Raw genomic sequence first — 18,953 nt, 5'->3', positions numbered from 1 at the left:
TGTATGTTTAACCCAACAAATACTCTTATTTTTCCTATATGTACTTCTTTATCATTTCTCTTACCACTGTCCATTTTAAAACCTCACAAAACTTTAAATCAGTAGATCTAATTCTTCTTTATATTCCCAGGATCTAGAATACTGCCTGACCCCTAAGAAGCTATGAGTAAGTGTTCAAATATGTAGAAAAGGAAGAAATAATGCATGCAAGAAGATGATACCAAATTCTAATTAATCTTGGTTTTTTAGTATTTAAAACTAACTTTAGGAGTTCCCTTTATGGTTCAGCAGGAAGAATCCAATTAGCATCCATGAGGATGAGGGTTCAATCCCTGGCCTCATTCAGTGGGTTAAGGATCTGGAATTGCCATGAACTGTAGTGTAGGTTGCAGATGCAGCTCGGATCTTGCCATTGCTGTGGTAGGCTGGCAGCTGCATCTCCAATTTGACCCATGGCCTGGGAACTTCCATATGCAGCACATGTGGCTCTAAAAAGGAAAAAAACCAAACAAAACTGACTTTATATTTCTATGGAAGCCAAAGGAAATGGAAATGATTGAAGCAGAGTGTCCTAGGATTTAATACTCTAGGCTTTATGCAGAACCACGTCCCCTTATTTTAATTTATTTGGAGCAGATAGGTTTTGCAATTTAAAATTTCTTAGCTTTAAAAAGATAATTCAGTGCATAGATTATATAGTATATCATTTATCCCATTGGGAGCCTCTAATACCCAAACACTTTAATCAATTTCTGCAAAAAAAAAAATGGTGAGTATTCCCACTGTGCGCAATTGATCAAAGGTATATATGTCCTCATGTTAATTCATATCAAATTTTGCCACTTAAAATTAGTTCAGATCAGATTTTAACTATTAAATGATCTTAAAAATCATTCAGCATTCAGAGTTTGGAGATTTCAGATTGACAGGTAACAAATACAGAAACAGAATATGAGGGGATGTAGGAGACAATATAGTTACATCTTAGTACCCAGAATCTGTGAATATGTTATAACACATGGCAAAGGAAATTGTGGTTGTAAATGGAATTGTTTTCTAATGAGCTGACCTTAAAATAGGAAGGTTATTCCAGAATATCTGGGTAGGGTCAATGTCATCACAAAGGCCTTAAAAGTAGAAGAGGAAGAAAGAAGAGAAAGTTGGAGTAATGCAATGTGAGAAGTATTTGTCTTTAGAGATGGAAGAACCCACAGCCAAGGACTGTGGGTAGCCAGAAGCTAGAAAAACCAAGAGAGTAGATTCTTCCCTAGAACCTCCAGAAAGACCCATGTCAGATTTTTGACCCACAGAATTGCAAGATAATAAATTTATGTTGGTTTAAGCCACTGAGTGTGTGATAATTTTGTTACAGCAGCCATAGAAAACTAATACAAGAGGGATGCTTCACCTGGGATGAAGAGGAAGAGGAGCTGAAAAGGAAGAGGGAGAGAAAGATAGATGCAAGGAAGAGGGGCTGAGGTGGGAGGGGGAACCTGCCAAAGGATGGTGGCCACTTGATTCTCCCAAGAGTCTAGGAATTAGCATCACACTCATGCACAAATCTCAGGTTCATGGGCAAGAGAGGCCAGCCCTAAGGTGTCACCACTTTCTGGGCTCAGTATAGGATGGAATAGAGCATAAGTCTGAAGTAAAGGGAACTTCCATATGCCACAGGTGCAGTCCTAAAAAATAAGTACATGAATAATAAAAATAAAATTTAAAACGGCAGAAGACTTCAATTGAAAAAATGAAATTGGAACCCTATTTTACACCACTCACAAAAATTCACTTGAATGGAAGTTCCTGTGTGGCTCAGTGGAAATGAACCCAACTAGCATCCATGAGGATGCGGGTTCGACCCCTGGTCTCACTCAGGGGTTTAAGGATCCGGCGTTGCATTGAGCTGTGGTGTAGGTCGTAGACACAGTTCGGATCTGGTGGTGTTGTGGCTGTGGTGTAGGCCAGCAGCTACAGCTCTAATTCAACCCTAGCCTGGGATCCTCCATATGCCACCAGTGAGGCCCTAAAATTAAAAATGACAACAAAAAAATTCACTCGAATGGAGGAATATTTAAACATGAAACTTGAAACTATAAAACTCCTAGAAGAAAAATTAGGGGAAAATCTCCTTGACATTGGTTTGGCAACGATACTTTGGGATCTGACACCAAAAACACAAACAACAAAAACAAAATTTAAGAAATGGAGGAGGGAGAATTCCTGTCGTGGCTCAACATAAACAAATCTGACTAGCATCCATGAGGACACAGGTTCAGTCCTTGGCCTTGCTCAATGGGTTAAGGATCCAGTGTTGCCATGATCTGTGGTGTAGGCTGCAGACACAACTCAAATCCCACATTACTGTGGCTGTGGCACAGGGCCAGCAGCTACAGCTCCAGTTCAACCACAGGGAGGGGAGGTCAGGGGTCGGGGCTAAAAAGACAAAAGACAAAAAATTTTAATTTTTTTGTAAGTAAAAAATGTACTCCATTTTAAGTAAATGGAGGTGTTCTCTTGCGGCACAGCAGGTTAAGGATACATTTTTTGTCACAGCAGTGGCTGCTGTGGTATGGCTTCCATCCCTGGCCTGGGAATTTTCACATGCCTTATCTGATATATGATTGGCAAATATTTTCTCCCATTCTGGTGTTGTCTTTTCATTGTTGACGATGTCTTTTGCTGTGCAGAAGCCCTTTAACTTGCTGTACCTCCATTTATTTATTTATTTATTTATTTATTTATTTAGGCTGGGTCCAAGGTAGTTTTTATCTTTGTTGACTAGTTTAATGTACTAAAACAAAATGGAAAACCAGGTAAATCCAAACCCACCATCATTCTGGAAACAGTGAAAATATATAAGTATATAAGATGAAACCATTTAATAAATCAAATTAATTTTAAATAACTGCCATAATTGTGTGGACAGCTTTATCAACATGCTTGTCTAGCTTAATGTATGAGATATCTCAGAGTAACATACTTAATCAAAATTGAAAGATTCGATATAAGTGGGATGTTGGAAAACAAGAAAGTTGTTCAACACCCAAACACCATTTAAGTCATGTTTCTCTACCTGAGACTGATGAGACTGTGAGCATCCTGTGTGTGATGAGAAAGTGGACTAATAACAAAATATTTGAGGCCCAGTTCTCTTCATTTTTGTTTTTGGTAATATAATTAAAACTCTCTTGTCTATGGTGTCCTCTGAGCCTTGCAAGCCATACAAATTGGACACTTTTAGTCCCTCGGGAACAGCAGCTGGCATGTTTTAACAAAGTTCTGATTGAGCTGTGGATAAAGGACTAGATTTCACCTACTGCCTCTAAATAATTTGAAAACCAATTAAAAATTGTCCATGTCCGTGTATGTGTGTGCACATGTGTGCATATGCAAGTCTCAGTGACTTTTAATAACTCTTGAAATGTCATCACCAGCAGCACAATCAGGCACTTGACATCCCCTTCCTTGTCCAATAATATTTCCTTTCCAATTCTTATATTAGGCCTGAAGCTGAAGGATTTGTGTATAACATAGGAACACAGTGAAAGAGTCTTGAAGATGTGATTCTTTGAATCTACCCTTTCTCTCCTGAAAGGGGAGAAAAGACATTAAGATAGATGTATAGATAGATGATAGATACATGATAGATAGATAGATAGATAGAGGGATAGATTCTTAGATAGATAATAGACATATTAGATTAATACATACATATATATTTGCCACACCTGTAGCATGTGGAAGTTCCCAGGCCAGGGATTGAAACCACACCACGGCAGTGACCTGAGCCACCACAGTTAAAACACCAGTCCTTAAGAGGCTGAGCCACCAGAGAACTCCAACACTAAGATATTTAGTCCTCCAAAGGGCTTTACCTTCAGAAACACATTTTCAAGAATTAATGTCACCAGTGTTTTGTTCGGCCCTCTGCCCACGGGATACAATTTGTACTTGGAGTTTCAGGATCAAAGGAATGAGGTAAATACATTAAACATCTAGCCAAGGTTAAAGTTATGCATAGTGAAATTGAGATGTTGTTACTGATTTTGTATAAATAGTTTGATCTTAATATTTCCCAGTTATATTCAATGTTTCAGAGCCAAGGTGATCGTCTCAGTGATAAAGACAGCAAAGGTGGGTGTTAACCATCAGGAAGAAGGATGTTGTGTTAAGAGGAATGCAGAAATTTGGGTCATTTGGCATGACTTTCAGAGTCCCTTTCTGTCAAATGTTTATCTTCAGATAGACTTCATGAGACATTTTTGTTATACAAAATTATACTCTACGTGTGTGTGTGTGTGTGTGTGTGTGAAGAGGCTATTTAAAAAGTTACTGTTTAAGGTCTTTTTAAAAAGAAACTGTTTCTTTCCATCCTATTTCTATCTATTCCTTCCTTCAACCAAATATAGATTCATAATATATTTCATATGAAAATCAAGAATAACAGTACTTATGGAGTTCCCATTGTGGCTCAGTGTAATAAACTTGACTAGTATCCATGAGGACACAGGTTCAATCCCTGACCTCACTCAGTGGGTCTGGGATCCAGCATTGCCTGGAGCTGTGGAGTAGGCCAGCAGCTACGTTTCTGATTTGACCCCTATCCTGAGAACATCTATATGTCATGGGTACAGCCCTAAAAATACATGCACACACACACAAAAAAAAATAACAATGCTTACTAAAGGGTGATGGTAAAATTAAATAATCAACTTTTAATACCTCTTCACATATAGTAAGCTCTCTAAATATAATAGTTTTTGTTACTGATGAAAATCGACATCTCCTATCATCCCCTATCCCACCCAAATCTGCACTTCATCATGCATTTCTCATTTGATCATGCATTACATTCATCAATTTGCACAAATCAATCATTTTTTTAGGCTGTAAACTCTTTGACCATGTGGTCCAATTTACCTATACACATTGGAAGATTGTAGTAAATGTTCACTGGCTAAGTATAAGGAGGAACAAATAAAAATTATAAAATTTCCAAAAAGTGGTCAGTAACAGCTTATGTAAAAAAGGGCAGTATGCTAATGATACCAGTGTCTATCCCTGCTGTGTGATTTCCTCCACTCTTTGAGCTTCAGTCCACAAAAGGAAAGAGGCAGAGGAGAGTATGCCTGATGCGACATGGACCACCTCTTGAAAGGTCACCATCTTTATTCTCTACCCACCTCCCCAAGCAAGGATTGTGTCAGTTATACAAGATGAATATGTTCAAAAGATGTCCTGTACAAAACCATGGCCATAGTTAACAAAACTACATGATGCACTTAAAAATTTATTAAGAGAGTAGCTCTCACATTTGTGTTTTAACCACAAGAAAAATTACAATGTTCTTTGAGATTTGGATTTACATATCTGTTTTCCAATAGCAAATTTTATATATTTTTAAATAATTATAAAGCAAATAATCTCTTTAGGGTAAAGGAATCAAAATAACAAGTTACCTATACAAAATAACAGGCTGAAGTTTTAAGAAATCTGACATAAAACAGCCAAGAGCAAGGAAACTGACTCATACCACACAACACTGTAATCATAGCAAGATAAAACCCTCTTGAAAAACACAATGTTTGCTATTATGAATATTAAATCTGTAGACTCTAAATCCACAATGGTTGGAGTCATGTCTTTTTTTATTATTTTATTTTATTTTATTTTGCTGTTTAGGGCTACACCCACAGCTTATGCAGATTCTCAGGCTAGGGGTCAAATTGGAGCTATAGCCACTGGCCTATGCCACAGCCACAGCAATGCAGGATCCGAGAAGTGTCTTTGACCTACACCACAGGTCACAGCAACACCAGATCCCTAACACACTGAGCAAGGCCAGGGATCAAACCTGCATCCTCATGGATGCTAGTCAGATTCATTAACCCCCAAGCCATGCCAGGAACTCCTCTTTTTATCTTTACATACAAAGATATGGTTTGAATATGAATGAATCCTTCAGAAAGTTCTTGATATCAATAAATTTGTATGGAATTTAAGTGGGATCCTGCTGCATAGCACAGAGAACTATATATATAATCACTTGTGATGGAAAATGATGGGGGATAATGTGAAAAAAAGAATGTATATATATATATGTATGACTGGGTCACATTGCTGTACAGCAGAAATTGACAGAACATTGTAAATAAATCATAATAAAAAATGTTTAATAAAAGGCAAAAAATATGCTACAGGAATATATTGTACAATATAAGGAATATAACCAGTATTTTATAGCAACCATAAATGGAATATAAACTTTAAAAATTGTGTATCACTATGTTGTACACCTGAAACATATAATATTGTACAGCAACTATACTTCAATTTAAAAGAACAGAAAAACAAATAAATAATAACAATGAAATTTTGAAACCAAAATAAATCCATATAAAATAGGCTATGTAAATATCACTACTGAACACATATGCTTATTCTTTCCAAAAACAGTATTACTGGAAAAGGATTATTGAAAGACTTCACATGTGATCATGTAATTGGATCACTGAAATGACTGCTATATTAGATATTTGGACAGCTCAACAAATTATGAATACTACCACCACGTGGGAAAGATTCTGAATTCTACTCATGGTGCTGAAGAAGAAAACATTTTAGAGGAAGGAGAAGGAGGAGGAGGAAAAAGAGAAGAAAACACATATAGCCAAGTATTTTCATACAAAGTAGCTGAAACAAAAGAGAAAAAGAAGATGTTCCAATGGAGCTGGGGAACTGCACTGCTGTAAAAGAATTTATTTTCCTTGGCCTAACCCAAGAGCAAGAACTGAGCTTGGTATTATTTCTTGTCTTTCTTTTGGTGTATATGACAACTCTGCAGGGAAACCTCCTCATCATGATCACTGAGACCTGTGAGTCTCGCCTTCACACACCCATGTATATTTTTGCTCTGTAATTTATCTATTGCCAACATGTGCTTTTCCTCCATCACAGCTCCCAAAGTTCTGGCAGATCTTTTGTCACCAAGAAAGACCATCTGCTACAATGGCTGCTTCACCCAGATGTTCTTCTTCCACCTTATTGGAGGGGTGGATGTATTTTCTTTGTCAGTGATGGCATTAGATCGGTATGTGGCCATCTCCAAGCCCCTACACTACACACTACATGACCATCATGAGTAGAGGCTGTTGCATTGAGTTTATAGTGGCCTCCTGGGTGGGGGCTTTGTCCACTCCATTGTGCAGATTTCACTTTGCTGCCACTCCCCTTCTGCACACCCAATGTCCTTGTCACTTTCTACTGCAGTGTCCTCCATGTCCTCAAACTTGCCTGCACTGACATTTTTGTGCTTGAGCTGCTGATGACTTCTAACTGCTCACCATGCTGTGGTTCATTTTCCTCCTCGTGTCCTACCTGGTCATATTATTATTACTAAGGTCTCACCAGGAGGAGGGCAGGAGGAAAGCCATCTCTACCTTCACATCCCACGTCACTGTGACCTTGCACTTCATGCCCTGCATCTATGTCTACACCCAGCCCTTCACAGCCCTCCCCAGAGATAAGGCCATCTCTGTCACCTTCACTGTCATCTCCCCACTGTTGAAACCCTTGATCTATACCCTGAGGAACCACGAGATGATGTTGGCCATGAGGAAACTGAAGGGAAGACTCGTGCCTTCTGTCACAGGATAGACTGCTAGCTCACCCCACTCACCATCTTTGAAAATGTTTGTCCATCAAATAAACTATATTTGATTAATTTTCATATTTCTGCTAAGATACTATGACTTACAAATGTTGTGATCATTGTGCAATGATGGAAAAAAATGGGTTTCATGTTTCAAAATACTTAGCCAGAAAAGTGTATGTCACTTTTGCTATGCAGCCTTGGAAGAGAGAAAGAAAATGGAATCCAAATACACTCAGACCATCTTATCACATTAGATAGTTGTAGGGTTTTTTTTCAGCTCTACAGAGATGTGATTGACAAATAAAAATGACTTCTATTTAATATGTACAACTTGATGTTGTGAAACCATCATTGGGGGAAAGTGAGTTAAGCTGGGATCCTCCATGTTTTTTTTACAACAACATGGGAATCTACACTTGCCTAAATGAATTTTTCAATTAAAAAGGCAAAAAAATTGCTGTATATCCAGACATTCCCATTAATTCCTACACTGTTCACAGGAAGAGAGCTGAGACATATTAGAAAATAACACAGTTTGGAAAGACAAACATCATGTGATATCAGTTGTAGATGGAAGGAATCTAAAAAAAGATACAAATGAATTTATTTACAAAGCAGAAACAGACTCCCAGACTGTGAAAACAAACCTCTATTTGCCAAAGGGGACAGGTGTGTGGGGGGGAGCAATGGACTGGGGGTCTGGGATCAGCATATGCACATTATTGTACATAGAATGGATAGTCAACAGAGACCTGATGTATAGCACAGGGAACTCTGCCCAATATTCTGCTGTAACCTACATGGGAAAAGAATATGAAAAAGAATGGATATGTGTACTTGTATAACTAAATCACTTTGTTGTACAGAAATGATCACAACCCTGTAAATCAGCTATATTTCAATACAACTTTAATTAAAAGAAGAAAAAGAATGCAGTTTTAACATTGGGATTCTATAAAGTCTTTCACAAGGTAATTACATCTTAAGAAAGTAAACATATCCAAACGAAGTTCCTCTCTGGCTGTAAAATACGCATAAATTAAATATCTATTACCTAAGGAGTTTTCCATCTAAAGCCTGCATGCCAGTAGTTGATGGAAGCAGCTTTGAAGTTAGCAGAGCTTGAATTAGAGTTCCCATCATGGCTCAGTGGAAATGAATCCAACTAATATCCTTGAGGATATGAGTTCGATCCCTGGCCTTGCTCAGTGGGTTGGGGATCCAATGTGGCCATGAGCAGTAGTGTAGGCCAGCAGCTGTAGTTCTGATTTGACACCTAGCCTGGAAACTTCCATACACCATGGGTATGACCAAAAAATCCAAAAAAGCCAAAAAAAAAAAAAAAAAAAAGAATATGGACCTCAGCAGTCATGAGTCCCATGACCTGGGAATTCCTACTGTGGCACAACAGGATCAGCTGTGTCTCTGGTTTGCAGGGACACAGGTTCAATCCCCTGCCCAGCATAGATTAAGGATCCAGCTCAGCTATGGCATAGGTTGCAACTGTGGCTCAGATCTGATCCCTGGCCTGGGAACTACATATACCACAGGGCGGCCAAAAAGAAAGAAAGAAGTAAAAGAGAATGCAACAAAAAAACCAAAAAAAATTAATTAAATGAAAAATCTCTATGAGCTGGTGCAAGGTCTTTCCTCTGACCTTCCTCTGATGCCCTGGCCCACTGGCCACCATCCACTACTCTTCCTCAGCACCTTGAGCTTGGCTCTAACCCTCATGCCTTCTTAGCTTTATGCTTTGCAGTTTTATCCAAGAACCTGGCAGAACAAGCAGAACATAGAAAACACTCATACAAATTTTAAAAATCAAGGGGTTCCTACTGTGGTTTGTTGGGTTAGGAACCCAAGGTGGTGTCCATGAGGATGTGGGTTCAATCCCTGGCCTTGCTCAGTGGGTTAAAGATCCAGCATTATGGCAATCTGTGGTGTAGGTCATGGATGCAGCTCTGGATCCAGTGCTGCCATAGCTGTATCATAGGCCTGCAGCTTCAGCTCTGATTTGACCCCAGCCTTGGAATTGCCATATGCAATAGTTGTGGCCTTAAAAATAAGAAAAATTAAAAAGTCAATGAATGAATATTTCCTCTCACTCGTTTTTGCTGCTCAAATCCTTGGAGAATTTGGTGAAAAAAAAAAAAACAACCATCAGATTTACTTTTATTCCCTGACACCTAACACTCTAAAACACATAGAAAACTCTGAAGCTTCTTCAGACTATGCCTATACATTCAGAAGTATTGGAAAGACATGGAAAACACTAGTTGACGTATCAACTCGACTTTTGTTTGTTTGTTTGTTTGTTTGTTTTGCTTACTTATTATGCTATTTACAACCTAGGAGGAGTTTTTTGGTTTTTTCATTTGTTTGTTTGTTTTGCTCCATTTCTGGAGGTATACTATGGATCTAAAAATATTTGAAACTAGGAAAATGGTGATGTTATGGTACACATCTCAGGCCACAAATCAGATGTGCCAAGGCCCTAAGGTGGGGGTGTGCCCTGAGCATCCATGAAACAGCAAGGAAGTCTTTGTAATTTGATGAGAGGAAGAAGGAGGAAAGTGGTAGTAGTTGAGGTCAGAGAGATGATTGGACCATGGAATCAGTTCATTATGACCTTTGAAACCATCATAAGAATTTTGTCTTTCACATAAAGTAAGATGGGTTGTCATTAGAGGGCTCTGAAAAGTGGAATAATTATGCATGTTTTTGGAGTTCCTGCTGTGGTTTGGTAGGTTAAGAACCTGACAGCATCCAAGAAGATAAGAGTTCAATCGCTGGCCTCACTCAGTGGATTAAGGATCCAGTGTTGCTTCAAGCTGCAGCATACATCACAGATGTGGCTCAGATCCAGCATTGCTGTAGCAGTGGTGTAGATCTGCAGCTTCAGCTTCTATTCAACACCTAGCCTGGGAACTTCCATATGCCGCAAGTGTAGCACTAGAAAGGAAAAAAAAATATGTATGTTTTAACAGAATTGCAGGAGAGGTAAGGACAAAATGGGAAGACCAGTTAGGAAGTTACTACAGTAGAAGTTATGAAGGTATGACTTAAGTTAGTCACCCTGGAGGCAGTGAGGATTTTGAAAAACTTTGAAGGTCAAGCAAGTAGGATTTGTGTATCCCATGAGAACTCCATCACCCACTTTGTTCATCACCCTACTCAGATCTCCTTCACTCTCACCTACATAACCCTCAGATCTAAGGTCTCCTGCCCTTACCTGTGTATCACCCTTCAGGAATGGATGAAACTGCCTAAGGAAGTTGCTCACAATCCCTAAGAACTGACATACATTTCCCACTAGGAAAATTACCAAGAGGTAATCATCAGGGGCGAGGGCAGGGGGCATCGTGGCTAAACTGACCTAACAAGATTCTTGCTGAAGGCAGGCCAGAGTGATCAGACATCATCTGGGGGGTGAGAGAGGATGAGGATGGCAGGTGATCAGATATGGTGGGTGGGAGAGTCTGGCTACCGTAGCTTAGCAGGATTTGGGCTACAACTGGATGATGCAGAGACAAGCATGGAGCTTGTCAAAAGTCAAGGCTTTGTTGAAAAATTCAGGGGTGGCTGAGCAGTGTTGCTCAAGGAGAGAATCTACCACTGCTGGAAAGTTTTAGAGCCATGACAAAATGTGTGTTCCTAAGTGTATATGCCTGAGTAGTTTCTTAATTACTCCCACTGAAACAACCTCTCATCAGCAGAAGTGTTCCAGCACCACATCCAACTATATGCCCTCTGATATTTCTCACCCTGGTTTGGAGATTAAGGAATTGGTCAATACAACAGGGCGTGGTATATCAGCATGGAAGACTCAAGAAAATACTATCCCCAGTGTCTGCCCTTTTCCACATAAAGGTGAAAGAGAAGCCATTGAAATCACTGCTCTTCAGAGGGGCATTTAAGAGAATTTTCTGAAACTGAATGATTCATGTGACTATTACTTAAGATGCTGGAGACCTGGAAGAACTTGGCATTTTAGATAAGATGCATAACTCTACCTGGGCATTTACATTTGTGATGTCTGGGTACCTGTACTAAGAGTGAGAAAAATTGAAAGCTAGATGTAATTGTTAATACTTACAAATAGATTTTGACTGCAAATAATGTAATAAGTACACATGATGCTGCATGCCAGGATGAACCTTCAGTTCTTCTGAAAGATGACCAGTATCATTAAAGAAGTCATGTGTCTGTGAGAGTTACTAACCCAGAGTTTTTCTTTAAGGTCACACATGTATAATCACATTTATTAAGGATTAGGCAGTGCTCCAAGTCCTGATGCTTTACATAGATGAATTCATTTAACCCTTACAAAAATCATAGGAGGGAGATGCTCCTGTTTCTAAACACCAGTGAAGAGCCTGACGGCAAGTGGGTGAAGGAACCTGCCTGTGTTTGCATAACCAGTAAGTGCCCAGCTGGGATCTGAATAGGTTGGGTGGTACTGTAATCCCCCTGTATCTGCTGTATGCTGTGATGCCTAAATAGGCTTTGGACAAAATTGCATACAAAGGAAAAACAACTTGAAGGGAAAGTGAGCTGGAAAAAGTACACCCCAAAAGTGGGAGGGAAGTGGCTTTCACTTTTCCTTTGTTTCTGATTATAGCAAGAAAAGAGAGATAAACTGCAAAGAAAGAAGTTAAGATCCATTTCAAGGATCCACCAAAAAAAAAAAAAAAAGATAGGAATTCATAAGCCATCAAGAGTATACCGTGAGCACACTTTTAACATTTTAAGAAACAAGCAAATTGTTTTTTAAAGTGGTTGTACCATTTTATGTTCCCACCAGCATTCCAATTCCTCCTCATTTTTGCCCACTCTTGATATATCCATCTTTTTAATACTAATCATTCTAATTGGTACGTACTATTATCTCACTGTGGTTTTCATTTACATTTTCTCAGTGATGAATGACACTAAGCATCTTCTCCTATGCTCATTTGCTGTCTTTCTACCTTCTTGCTCAAGTGTCTGTTCAAACCTTTTGTCCTTTTCATTTTAATTGGTTTGTATATTTTATTATTGAATTTTAAGAGTTACAGCATTCCACTCTTAGATACTTACCCAAGTGAAATGAAAAGATATGTCCATGTGAAGACCTACTCATAGAAGCTTTAAGATAATAGCCAAAAACTAAAAACAACCCAAATGTTCATCCACAAGTGAGTTGATAAATAGACTGTGGCATAGCCATGCAATAAAAAGGAATAAAATGTTGGTCCACACCAAAACATGGATAATTTTTATGAGTAAAAGAAGCCAAACAAAAAGAGAGTACACATTGTAAGATACAGTTCATAAAAAAATTTGGAAAATACAAACTAACTGTCTTTCTTTAATAGATGCAAACTATTGCATCTGGAGTGGATAAGCAATGAGATCCTGCTGTATAGCACAGGGAACATATCCAGTCACTTGTGATGGAACATGATGGAGGATAATGTGATAAAAAGAATGTGTGTGTGTGTGTGTGTGTGTGTTTGTGTGTGTATATATATAGTATATGTATAGTTATATGTATGTTATATGTAGAGTTATATGTATAGTTATATGTATATACATACATATATAGTTATATGTATGTATACACATATATATAGTTATATATATACATACATATATAGTTATATGTATGTATATACATATATATATAGTTATATGTATATATAACTGGGTCACTTTGCTGTACAGTAGAAATTGACAGAACAGGGTAAATCAACTGTAATACAAAAATAAAAATCATAAAATAAAAAAATGAAAATACAAATCAATGTATAGTGACAGAAAGCAAGAGGCTCAGTGGTTGCCTGAAGAAGGAGGGGCAGAGGAGACATTATGAAGGGTCACAAGGATGCTTTGGGAGTGATACACATGTTAATTATCTTAAATATATTGAGGATGGCAGGGGTCTGTGCTTGTCAAAGCTTATCAAAGTGTACACTTGAAGTACATGAGTCTATATGTCCATGATCACTCGATTTTTAAAAATTAATTTTAAGAAATAAACTAAAGCAATGAACTGAAGCTCTGAGTTACACTTTTATTTCCATAGCTGTTATTTTGACACCCAGGGGTTTGAGTACCTAAAGTACTTTAAAGTAAATGCAGAAACAAATAAAGGGGTTAAGGAAGAATAGATCAATAATGAACTTAAAGTTTCCTAACTTTTCATAGAATTACATTTGTGGTTTGAAAAAGAAAGGAGTGCTTCTGCAGAATGAAGTCCAAGGAGAACCACTCTGAAGACAGCAATTCTTAAACCATGTAAATGAGCCACCCAGCCTGGGGGGAGGGGTGGAAGCAACACATTCCTGTGGGATTTATAGAAACTCAGTCATATCATTAGGCACTTTCTTACCCACACACCAAATTGACTCCATATTTATATCCTTCATACCACAATACCTCCTTTGTTAATATTTAAAATCCACCTCTTTATCTTGAATATTTAGAACATATATATTTAGAACATTATTTTGTGCATTTTCTAAAATATTTATAATTTACAGAAGAATAATTTGGGGGCAGCACCTGCGGCCTCCAAAAGTTAATGGGCCAGGAATTGAACCCTCACCACCCAAGCCACAGCAGTAACAACACCCAATCCTTTAACCACTAGGCCACAAGGGAACTCTCAGAGAAAGAACAATAAAATGCATGCTTGTGTTATATCACTTCGCACACACTAACAATAACCCCAGAGCAACAATACAGTGGGGATAATATCTTACTAGATTTTAGACCAAATACCTGACTCTATAAGCCTGAATCTATTAAGAAAAAGTAAACACTTTCCAAAAATAACACTTTTAATTTTTTCCAATCTACAGAGGAAGAGGAAACATGATTCAATGGAGATGAGAAATGGCACCAGAGTAACAGAATTTATATTTCTGGGACTGACTCAGTGCCAAAACCTAAGTTGGTCTTATTTTTTTTTTTTGAGCTTTGTGTACATGACAACTCTTCTGGGAAACCTCCTCATCATGGTCACTGTGACCTGTGAGTCTTGCCTGCACACCCCGATGTACTTCCTGCTCTGAAATATAGCCATCCTTGGTATCTGCTCCTCCTCCATCACTGCCCCCAAGGTCCTAGTAGACTTTCTGACAGAGATAAAGACAATATCATATACAAGCTGCATGACACAGATGTTCTTCTTCTACATCCTTGGTGGGGCAGATATTTTCTCTCTCTCTGTGATGGCCTTTGATCACTACGTGGCCACCTCCAAGCCCCTGCACTATGTGAACATCATGAGTAGGAGCCAGTGCACTGCCCTCATTGTGGCCTCCTTGCTGGGGGGCTTTGTCCTCTCCACCATGCAGATCTCCCTGCTGCTCCCACTCCCCTTCTATGGATCCAACATTGTGGATGGCTTCTACCACAATGTCCCCCATGTCCTCAAACTTGCCTGCACCAACACCTTTGCCCTTGAGGTCTTAATGATTTCCAACAATGGCTTGACCTCTACACTGTGGTTCATCTTCCTCCTAGTGTCCTACACAATCATCTTGATGATGCTGAGGTCTCACCAGGGGGAAGGCAGAAAGAAAGCTATCTCCACCTGCACAGCCCACATCACCATGGTGAACCTGCACTTAGTGCCCTGCATCTACATCTATGCCCAGCCCTTCACTACCCTTCCCACAGATAGGGCCATCTCTGTCATCTTCACTGTCATCTCCCCACTGCTAAACCCCTTGATCTACACTCCGAGGAACCATGAGATGAAGTCGGCCATGAGGAAACTGAAGGGAAGACTCATCCCTTCTGAAATGGGATAGACTGAGGCTCTCCATCCTCTTCATCAACAAAGACTCCATGCAATATTTTACCCATGGAGTCAATTTATATACTCATATATACTGTCAATAAACCAACTAAACTCACTAGATAACCCTTTATTTTCCAATATAAGTTAACAGGATACTGATAACCCAAGCTTCTGGTGAACATGAAGTATCTTGTGTTATAGAATTGATCTGATTGATACATTTCCACTCAAAGACTAAAAAAAAAAGACAATTATGAAAGTTTTATGGCATGTGAAGAGTGATCCCTTTTCCAAGAGGTGAGTAATATGAAATAGAAGAAGAATAGAGTGGTTTCCTCAAGATCTTCTATCAATTTAATCAGAGATAAGTCCAGATGGTCAATTCTTCTTGCCACAGGAATGCAATTTTTTCATTGCTGGACCTGTCCATGGCCAAACTGCAATCCTGTTCTAGAAAGAGCTCATGATCACTGCCTCTTGAATACACATATATGAGTATATATGGGCCTATCACAGATTAAGAACATTTTTTCTGCTGAGTTAAGCTCCATATGGGCTTGTGACCCATGGAGAACCTCAAAGGTATGTAGTGGTTTTCCTCCTAGATTCCTATCAGGAATGAAGAAGCTTTGGAATATTTCCCATAATGTCCTTAAGGGATTTATCTTATGCAGAACTAGACATACCAAATTCACATTCTCATGACAAAGGCAGGCGGAACCTCAGGGATCCTACACCAAGAGCAATCTGTTCTCACTACTCAAGAACTTGTGTGCTGTTGCAGTCTTACCAGAGCAAATATCAGACTGACTACACCATTGAGGATTTACATTCTGCCCACTGGAGAAAGGGAGGAAGAAAGAGAAAGGGTGCTAAAGAAGAATAAAACTCTATCTTTCAATATGTTCATATTTGTGAAGAGGCAATATAGGCTTGTGGTTTTGTCTGGAAAATATGGTTAGAATTAAAAAAGTGAAGCACTGTGGCTGAAAGCTCTAACTTCAGAGTTAAACAGACCTGGGTCCAAATCCTATCTCTGCCATCCATCCGTGTGATCTTGAGCTATTTTAATTCTTCACAGGTCACAGTTCACCTACACAAAGATGCTGACATGATCCTTCTCTTGGAGTTGTTGTGAAGCTTAGAATGAGATGGTATATGTAAAACATACATGGCAGACAGTAAATGCTCAGGTAAAGGAAAATGGATCCATTTTAATAACTGAACTATTATGCCTAATTCACATTCCATTACCCATTGACCTGTTACACTCTTCTCCTATGTATGATCTATACTCATCATTATTAGGGGAAAAAATGGTGTGGAAAAGATGGAATGTACATAGAATTAAAAGCACCTATCATCTTAAAATTTCTAGCTTTTTTTCTTCTTAAAAAATAGTGGATCCTGGAATTCCCATTATGGCACAGCAGAAACAAATCCAACTAGAAACCATGAGGTTGTGGGTCCAATCCCTGGCCTCGCTCAGTAGGTTAAGGACCTGGCATTGCCGTGAACTGTGGTGTAGGTCACAGACACCACTCATATCTCTCATTGCTGTAGCCACGTTGTAGGCCAGCAGCTGTAGCTCCAATTTGACCCCTAGCCTGGGAACTTCCATATGCCTCAAGTGAGGCCCTAAAAAGCAAAAATAAAAAATAAATTTGGATTCTTAATCCACTGAACAAGGCCAGGAATTGAACCCCCATTCTCATGGATACTATGTAGAGTTTTAACCCACAGAACCACAAAGGGAACTCCTTAAAATTTCTAGCTTTGTCATTAAAATATGACAGTAAGTGTTCCTGTTATTTACGTACAACTCAAAGAATCACCCTGAAGCTGATGAGGTACACAGTGCAAGAGAGTTTCATAGCAAAAGATTACAGTGGGTCAAAGATAAACTATGGCTTAGAGAGTAGAGATAAGGGGTCAGAACATGAAGGCAGAGCCAGTGGGTTAGAAGAGCACCCAGGGGAGGTAACCAAAGCTTGGCGAGTGTTGAAGACAAACTTCACTTCTGTCCCTCATTGGACCTGGGCTGGCCCCATAAGCATCCATTAACTCACTTGTTCATTATTTCCTGCTCCCATCAATCAGCTCTAACATTTTAAGCATTAACCCAGCCCGCGATTCTTGTCAAGTCACCACTCATAGGGTTCTGCTACTTTTGCTCAGGCAGCTCTCATCTCTAGACTGTTTTTCTTTATGAAATTGCCTATAAAAAATACATACCAAAAGCCACTTTAGAACCTAGTTCATACAAATGTGTCCTTTCCTTTTTTTTTTTTTGCCTTTTCTAGTGCTGCACCCAGAGCATTTGGAGGTTCCCAGGCTAGAGTCTAATCAGAGTTGTAGCCGCCAGCCTATGCCATAGTGACACTGGATCCAAGCTGCATCTGCAAACTACACCACAGCTCACAGCAATGCTGGATCCTTAACCCACTGAGCGAGGCCAGGGATCAAACCCACTACCTCATGGTTCCTAGTCAGATTCGTTAACCACTGAACCACAACGGGAACTCCTGGGTCCTTTCCTTTTCTTTCTACCCCTTACAACTCCCTCAGATCAGAGTTTTATCCCTATGTCAGATCTGGATGGCATCAAAGACCTATAGAGTCTGAATCACTGTATTCCAGAAGTGAAACCATGTACAAACTCCTGAGTTCTCATGTTTTGAAGTAAAAGCCTTTTCCTTTCACCTTCCAGGCCTCCCCTCAGTCTCAAAAGACTAACTCCAGAATTACTGATTAGGAAATTTTGTTACAGCTAAAAAATAACTAGTTAAAACCATCTCCATTATGTTATGCCCTGCCTTGACACACAAACGTATTACTAATGTTTACTTTCTAGTTAGAGTGTATTGCACCTAGTGTCTTATTGCATCTAGTTTTTCTTTTGTAATGGAACACCACCTATCACCACTTCCCTGTAAGCAATCTTCTTTCCAAAGAGAAGGTCAAGGAATGATAACCACAAAGACAACCAGACACTGATAGGGATGGAGTGGGATAGTTGCACAGGTGGTTGTTGTGGGAGGGGTGTCCCAATGGGGAACCATGGATGGAGAGAGGGGACCTGGGGACCTTTGGGAGATCATTGTGGGTTGGTGCTCACCTGGGAGGGCCTTCAGAAGGAGGTAGGCTTGCTTGACTAGGGGAGGTGCCAGATATGCACCTCAGGTCATTGGGTGGGGGATGGGGTGAGGCTGGCATTCAGGTTCACACCAAGGGTAGGAGTTAAGGACCACCCTTCTGCTGTTTTGAATAAGCACCATGACAGTTCTAGTTTGACCTTATAGGGTCAAATACTCTGATACGGGATACCAAGGAGAAGCTACTACTTGAAGAAAGAGAAATAGGTGGTTTTTCCCACCCCCATTTCTCTTGGATTATAAAACTGTAGCCCACCTAATCCTTAGGGTAGAGCCTCCTTGCCTGCCTGCTTGCATCTCTCACCAGCATCTGAATAAATCTTGCCTATCACTGTCTCTCTTGCTGAGTTTC

General features: G+C 39.4%; 2 pseudogenes across 1 annotated transcript; both read left to right on the top strand.

Moving 5' to 3' along the window:
- The first annotated feature begins 6,462 nt into the window (after positions 1 to 6,462).
- Positions 6,463 to 7,978, top strand: LOC110258205 (olfactory receptor 4D10-like; annotated as a pseudogene). Its single transcript, XR_014818223.1, has one exon. The product of XR_014818223.1 is annotated as an olfactory receptor 4D10-like (transcript).
- Positions 7,979 to 14,520: 6,542 nt separating this feature from the next.
- LOC146399371 (olfactory receptor 4D11-like) lies at positions 14,521 to 15,456 on the top strand (annotated as a pseudogene).
- The last annotated feature ends 3,497 nt before the right edge of the window (positions 15,457 to 18,953 follow it).

Source organism: Sus scrofa, chromosome 10 (assembly GCF_054392235.1).
Source record: "Sus scrofa isolate SSC_HxYL_T2T_F1_AM1 chromosome 10, Sscrofa_HxYL_maternal_Yorkshire_Landrace_v2.0, whole genome shotgun sequence".
In the NCBI taxonomy this organism is placed as follows: domain Eukaryota; kingdom Metazoa; phylum Chordata; class Mammalia; order Artiodactyla; family Suidae; genus Sus; species Sus scrofa.
The sequence above is the reverse complement of the archived record's forward strand: the minus strand, read 5'-3'. Positions and strand labels throughout refer to the sequence as shown.